The sequence below is a fragment of the Carcharodon carcharias genome, chromosome 23, assembly GCF_017639515.1.
Source record: "Carcharodon carcharias isolate sCarCar2 chromosome 23, sCarCar2.pri, whole genome shotgun sequence".
Taxonomy (NCBI): domain Eukaryota; kingdom Metazoa; phylum Chordata; class Chondrichthyes; order Lamniformes; family Lamnidae; genus Carcharodon; species Carcharodon carcharias.
The window spans coordinates 44,851,759-44,859,669 of NC_054489.1; positions in this window are offsets into that span (position 1 = coordinate 44,851,759).

A 7,911-nucleotide genomic window follows, 5' to 3' on the forward strand; every position below is an offset into this window, starting at 1 on the left:
CCTCCAACCTCAGCCATGACTGTGCATCAGCTCCATTTTACAAAGGAGGTGCCCATTGAAATATACCACATCTTGCAGGCAACCTCAGAGCAGGGCAAGTTTACTTCTGCCAGCGGCTGTGATGTCAACCATGGGCCCTGAATTTCCTTGTACTGGAATCCTTCCAGGCTGAAGCTGGTGGCACCTGTAACATCTTACAGTTCATTGTGCACCATTGCATAAGGGAGGCAACTGATGATCTTTATGCCAGGAGATCACTGTCTACTCTCTGACGAGAGAAGCCGGTGGAGTGTGTACGTGGATATGTCAGGATAGCAGCTTCCCCTTGGTGCTGAATGCCAATGACTGCACACGTGACGTTTTGGATGCCACTTCTAAATGCTTAGATTCTCTGTGCATTCGGTGTGCAGCCATGCTCGGTACATCATACAAGCAAGTGACTGCCATCCTGGCCATAGTCATGATGCATTTATTCCACACCTGTTCACTGTTCCTTCACTATTTGAGCTACCATGTCAAACCAGAATGTGATCACTGGGTGATGAGGGCTATCTGCTTAACACCTGGCTTATGACTCTGCCGTGTAACTGAACTGCAGGTGGCCAGTATGTGTGTGTGTGTGTATGTATATATATATATATGTTATATATATATATATAATGAGAGCTATAGCTATACTGCCACAAGAAATATAATAGAACAGACTTTGGGGTGCTGAAGCAACAATTTTGCTACCTGGACCACTCTGGAGAGCCCTGCAGTAGTTGCTGGTGTTTGTCATGACCTGTTGTGTCCTCCACAACCCGACCATCATGAGAGCACAGCCCTTGCCACCAAAGATACAGTAAGCATCTGAGGAGGAGGCAGAGTAGGATGAAGGAAGGAAGCAACCAGTACACCCCCTTTAAGCTGCATTATCCATGAAAGCCTCATTCAACTATGATTCAATCTGAAGTTCACATTCTACACAAGTCACACCTTCCCTCTGTCACTGTCCATCACAGTAACCTCTTGGCCACAATGCTGAAATAAAAGCCACCACCAATCAAGTAATCTAAATCAACCTTATCAAATAATCCATTAAAATGTTCATACATTTGGGCATCTTTGCCTGGCTCAATGCTACTCCACTGACTATAGCATAGCTGGTGGAAAGCTGCTGACTTTCACTGGGGGAGACTGAAGATGGCCTTGCAAGACACCCTCGAGCAACTCTGGCCCAGTTGTTCTGTCTTTGGACTGCACCACCTCTGCATGGGCAGCAGCAGTCAGGACTGGCTGACTGAGGCAACAGTAAGGGCACTAGCAAAGTGGCAGTGGTCGGTGCATGAGTAGTTTCATCCCGAGAGAGAACAGCAGGTTCATGCTCCACAGAGCCACTGGCAGCCCCCAGGATGATCCCTCAGGAAATCTCATAACCTAGAGGACAGATTGTTGGACTGCTGTGAAACCCTGCAAACATCTTTGAGCAATGGTATCTGCAGCTATGATGACAATGGCTTGCATGGCATCAAGCTGAGATTTCATGACCTCTGCCTGATCTCCCATTGTGGCACTCGGATGTTGGATGGTTTCTGCTTGTGCTTCAATGAAAGTTGAGACATCAGCCATCAGACACTGCATCGTAGTTGGATCTGCCGGTGCTGTCATGGAGTCATCATGTCCACTTTGGGCTCCAAGATCCACACAAAACCCTGTGCAAAGTTGATGCCGACTCCTCTCTGTTTCCACTCAAGAAGAACAGGCTTCCTGGCAGGCTCCCTAATCCCTATCACCATTTTGCTGTGCTACAGCCCCATAGAAGTCTTCATCTGAGTTCCCTGCAACAGAACTCTTACAAGACCACATCCCCAAGGAAGTCAGACGTGCACTAACCTTTCCCCCTGTCCTGGCTGCAGGTCACTTGTGCCCATATCCCACCTCTACGCTACTCTCTAATGTTTGCGCAGTGCCAGTATCTGAGCTGGGGGCTGTATGTGTGAGATTGAGTTTCTTCATCATCAATGTCCTGCAGCATTGCTTGATCAAGTGTCAGTTCTTGGGTACCTGAAAAGAGAATGATACCAGGGTAGGGTTGTGGTGAGGGACATGGAGGAAAACAGGAGGTGCATGGTTACGCCATCTGCAGCTCATCAGGAGACAAGATGGGATGAAGGGAAAGTGGAAGTGAGAAAATGAATTAGGTAGGAATATACCATCATCTTCTATGGTTTCCACTCCATCACTCCAATGATGGCCAGCATCATCTCCAAGGGGGGTTGAAGGTTTGCTGTGCCTGCCTCAGCATCTGCCCCAGTGCCCCCCCACCACCCCCACCCCCACCCCCACTGCCTTCCCTCCCCCACTGCTCAGGTGCTGCTGTAGCAGCTAGGTGCCGTCTTGTCTTGCAAGAGAGATCGTTGGGTGATGTGCAGTCGCAGTTGAGTTGCTGGAAGTATGTGAAAGCTGAGAGATGTGGGTGCGAGGTTTGCATTATGAGTGGCATGGACAGAGTAGATAGTCAGAAGCTTTTTCCCAGGGTGGAAGAGTTAATTACTAGGGGACATAGATTTAAGGTGAGAGGAGAAAACTATAGAGGAGATGTGCAGGGCAAGTCTTTTACACAGAGGGTAGTGAGTGTCTGGAATTCGCTGCCAGAGGAGGTGGTGGAAGCAGGTACGATAGTGGTGTTTAAGAGGCAGCTTGACAAATACATGAATAGGATGGGAATAGAGGGGTACGGACCCCGGAAGTGCAAAATGTTTTAGTTGACGGGCAATATGATTGGCGCAGGCTTGGAGGGCCGAAGGGCCTGTTCCTGTGCTGTACTTTTCTTTGTTCTTTGTTCTTTGTTCTTTATTCTCTTGCCATCTGTCCATAAGCAGATGTGTTTCTTGTTTTAAAAATAGGCTGTGGCTCTTATTCCAAAAAGCCCTTTGTTTATGTGGTCAATTTTAAAGTGACTTGTGGAAAACTCTCTTAGGATTAAGTTTAGTTTATTTTCTTCACACGTTCTAACCCAGGAGAAGGGATGATTGCAGCTTCACACACACACACACACTCACACTCACACATAAGTATACAGTAAGGAGCCAGGAAAGAGGGGTTTTACAGTTATGAAAGTTTTGAAAACCAACAGAAGATGACCAAAAAAAAACAAAGAGGGAGTAAATAAACATTGAGGGTAAACTAGCAAGTAATATAAAAACGGACAGTGAGAGCTTCTTTAAATATATAAAAAGGAAGAGAGAGGCCAAAGTCAATATAGGCCCCTTAGAGAATGAGGGTGTGGAAATGATAATGGGGAACCAGAGAATGGCAGAGGAGTTGAATAAATACTTTGCATCAGTCTTCACAGTAGAAGACACTAATGGCATACCAAAAATACTAAGGGCAACATTCCCCCCACCGCCCACCCCCCGACCCCGTTGGGGGGATGTGCAGGACTGGATGTGGCTGAGCGGGTTCCCGATCGGCACCCCCAATTGGGGGCGCACTGCCATCTTACGTGACGTCTGCTTGGAAAGGCGCAAAAGAGCACACGTATCCCCCCGAGGTAAAGTGCTGCCTTGGGGAGATCGGTGGAAGTTTAAAAAATTTGTGGAAGAGTGGAAAAAATATTCCTGACATGTCCCGTCATGTGACAGTGTCACAGGAGCTGGGACATTTCAATTTCTTATATTTAAACATTTTGTGCACATTTTAAATCTCTCATGAAACTTCATCTCGCCCGTGGATGAGGTTTCATGTTTTTTCTGAAGGCTGCCTGGGCTCTTTGCCTGTCCAACAACCTTAAGGTTGGACGGGCAGGTCCATTAATTTGTCTAATTACTTTTTTAAAGGGCTTAAGTGGCCGTTGACAGTTTGGTGGGCGGTGGGCACATAGCCGAGTTGGCTGCGTGCCCGCCGAACTGAAAATCTAAATGACGCAGGGTGACGTTGATTGCACACCCAACGTCACCCCGCGTCATTTTATGCATCGGCAAGCGGGCCCCTGCTCGCTGACCGGAAGATCCAGCCCTAAATAATCATGGGGCAAAAGGAGTGGGTGGGGTGGGGGGAGGAAATAGATGCAATAACTATCACTAGAGAAAAAGTACTAGGGAAACTAATGGGGCTAAAGGCCGAAAGGTCACCAGGACCTGATGAGTTGCATCCTAGGTTATTAAAGGAAATAGCTACAGAGATAGTGGATGCACTGGTAGTAACCTTCCATAATCCTTAGGTTCTGGAAAAGTCCCAGAGGATTGGAAAACTGCCAATGTAACACCCTTATTCAAAAAACTGGGGAGACAAAAACAGGTAACTATAGGCCAGTTAGCTTAACATCTGTCATTGGGAAAATGTTGGAGTCAATTATAACGGATGTAATAGCAGAGCATTTAGAAATGCATAAATAATCAAGCAGAGTCAGCGTGGCTTCATGAAGGGGAAATCATGCCTGACAAATTTATTAAAATTCTTTGAGGAAGTAACAAGCAAGATAGGTAAAAGGGAACCAGTAGGTGTAATATATTTGGACTTCCAAAAGGTGTTTGATAAGGTACTACATGTAAGGCTATTAAATAAGATAAGAGCTCATGGTGTTGGGGGTAGTATATTAGCATGGATAGAGGACTGGCTAACTAAAAGAAGACAGAGAGTCTGGATAAGAGGAGCATTTTCAGGATGGCAACCTGTAACTAGTGGAGTGCCACAGGGATCAGTGCTGGGACCACAATTATTTACAAGATATATTAATGACTTGATGAGGGAAGTGAATGTACTATTGCCAAGTTTGCCGATGACACAAAAATAGGTGGGAAGGCAAGTGGTGAGGATGACACAAAGAGTCTACAGAGGGATATAGACAGGTTAAGTGAGTGGGCAAAAACTTGGCGGATGGAATATAACGTTGGAAAGTGTGAGGTTATGCACTTTGGCAGGAAGAATAGAGGAGCTGAATATTACTTAAATGGAGAAAGACTGCAGAAAGCTGCAGCACAGAGAGATTTGGGGATCCTCATGCATGAATCCCAAAAAGCTAGCATACAAGTTCAGCAGGTCATAGGTAAGGCAAATGGAATGTTGGTCTTTATTTCAAAGGGAATAGAGTATAAAAACAGGGAAGTCTTGCTAAAACTATACAAGGCACTAGTTGAACAACACCTAGAATACTGTGAACAGTTTTGGTCCCTTTATCTAAGGAAAGATATATTGGCATTGGAGACAGTCCAGAGAAGATTCAGTAGGTTGATCCCAGGGATGGAGGGATTTTCTTATGAGGAGAGGATGAATAGGTTGGGCATGGTCTCTTTGGAGTTTAGAAGAATGAGAGGCAACCTTATTGAAACATATAAGATTCTTAGGGTTGACAGGGTAGATGTTGAGAGGTTGTTTCCCCTTGTGGGAGAGTCTAGGACCAGAGGGCATAATCTCAGAGTGAGGGGTCGCCCATTTAAAACAGAGATGAGGAAGAATTTCTTCTCTCAGAGGGTGGTGAATCTGTGGAGTTCTTTACCGCAGAGGGCTGTAAGAGGCTGGGTCGTTAAGCATATTCAAGGCTGAGATAGACAGATTTTTAATCAGTAAGGGAATCAAGGGTTATGGGGAAAAGGTAGGAAAGCGGAGTTGAGGATTATCAGATCAGCCATGTTCTCATTGAATGGCGGAGCAGATTCAATGGGTCGAATGGCCTACTTCTGCTTCTAGGTCTTATGGAATAAATTAACAGTAAAAAGAACCACAGAAATAGATATCCGTTCACATGAGTTCCAGGGTCCAGGAAGTATAACTCCAGAGGGGCTCCCTCACAGAGAAGTTCCAGCTCAGCCCAGCTCCTGTCTGAAGAGAGAAGCCCAGAGTTCCATTGCTTTTGTTTAAATTTAACATTCTTGTTTGTGATTGGAGTACGTCATTTTCAAATTTAATGTGGAGTTCAATTGTGTTATGATCACCATTTCCAATGGATTTTTTACTATGAGATTACTAATTAACCCTGCCTCATTACACTGAAACTAAAAATAGCTTTTCCCCTATTGATTCCATCCCCTATGGCACCAGGAAACTGTCATGAAAACATTCTTCAAACTCAACTTCCAGACCATCTTTGCCAATTTATTGGTCCGGTCTATATGAAGATTTATGCCCCCCACAACTCTTATATTTCCTTTGTTACAAGTTGCAATAATTTATTGCATAATGCCCTGTCCAATGATGTAATCACCATTAGCGGGCCTATAAACTACTTCCACAAGTGTTTTCTGATCCTAATCTCCACCTATAATTATGTTATTTTCTGATTTTTCTGAGTCAAGACCCTTTCTCACTGGTATCCTTATGTCATCCTTTACTATCAGGGCTACCCCTTCTCCTTTTCCACTCTGCCTGCCTTTTTGAAATGTTCCATACGCTGGAACATTTATTTCCCAACCTTGGTCACCTTGTAACCATGGGCTGGATTTTGGCTGGCAATCGGGACTGCTGTTGTCCTGCGATGATGAACCTGACATCCGCACACTGGTCTCACATAATATGGACGTCTAGCGGGTGCTGAAATTAGCAGCCCACCCACGTTTTTAAAAAATCCTAATTACCAGGCAATTAACCTTGTTAACAAGCCAATAAATATACCCAAGTAATACGTTGCTGAAGCCATAATGAGGTGGGCGCATGGTAAACACGGCCTGTGGGAGTTAAGTTTTTTTTATCAGGAAGTGTTACAAAGGTGGATATAGGAGGAGCTATGGCTGATTTTAGCAGAAGAGAGCTGGGAGATTCCATTATTTTAATTTTGTTTTTTTAGTGTATTTCAAACTGCATTAGGCCATTTCCTTGGGGATGGGGCAAACAGGAAGTGCTGCAAACAAAATTGTGCACAACAGCATTTGTGCTGCACATCGCTATCCCCTGGGGGAATCGTGCATTCCCTTCAAGGCACCTCCTCCAGTGAGGACAAGAGAAGGAGAAAGAGGAGGCCAGCTGGCCAAGGACAGGTGCACCCTGTGATCCAGCAAGATGGGCAATCTGCTGTGGAGCAAGGGGCTGTGGAGGGGAGGCAGCAGCAACAGGCAGGCAGATGGAGGAGTGGATAGTGTCCTACTGGACAAGGTTCACATACTTGCAGACGGCAGATTGCCAGTGCCTGAGAAGCCTGTCAAGGAGAAGGCCACATCAATCTGTGACCTGCTGGTGGGGAGGTCGCATCCAGATGTTGTAGGTGGGAACCCGATGCCTGTGGCCTTGAAGGTCACAAAGCACACAATCTTTACACCACAGGGTCCTTCCAGGTGTCATCTGGAAACCTGTATGGGATCTCACAGCTAGGGGTGCATCACTGCATCAAGATGTTCAGATGCTATGTTCAGGCATTGTCCATGGGTTTATCTCCTTTAGTGAAGACAAGCCCAGTCAGGCTGAAAGAGCTAGAAGCTTTGGTAGCACTGGTGGATTTCCAAAGGTCCAAGGCATAATAGATTGCACACATATGGCCATTAAAGTGCTTTCTGGACAGGCAGGAGCACTTGTCAACAGAAAAGCATACCATTCCATGCATGTTCAGCTCGTATACGAAAACAAGCAATGGATAATGCAGGTGTGCACACATTATCATAACTGCCATGATGCTTACATGCTTAGACACTCCCAGGGAATGTTCACCAGGCCAGAACCTCTGGCTAGCTGGCTTCTGGGAGACAGAAGATACCCTGGAAGGAGATGTCTGATGACATAAGTAATGAGTAGCCTGAAAGGAGGCACAATGAGAGGCTTTCATCCACCAGGGCCATCAATGAGCAGACTGTTAGACAGGTCAGGTGGAGCTCTGCAATATGCACCTGCGAGAGTATCACTTATGGCTGTTGTTTGCTGTGTTGTGTAACCTGGCCCTCCAGAGAGCAGAAGCCCAGGCAGGGGAGAATGTAATGGAGACAGCTCTGTCCTCTGATACTGAGT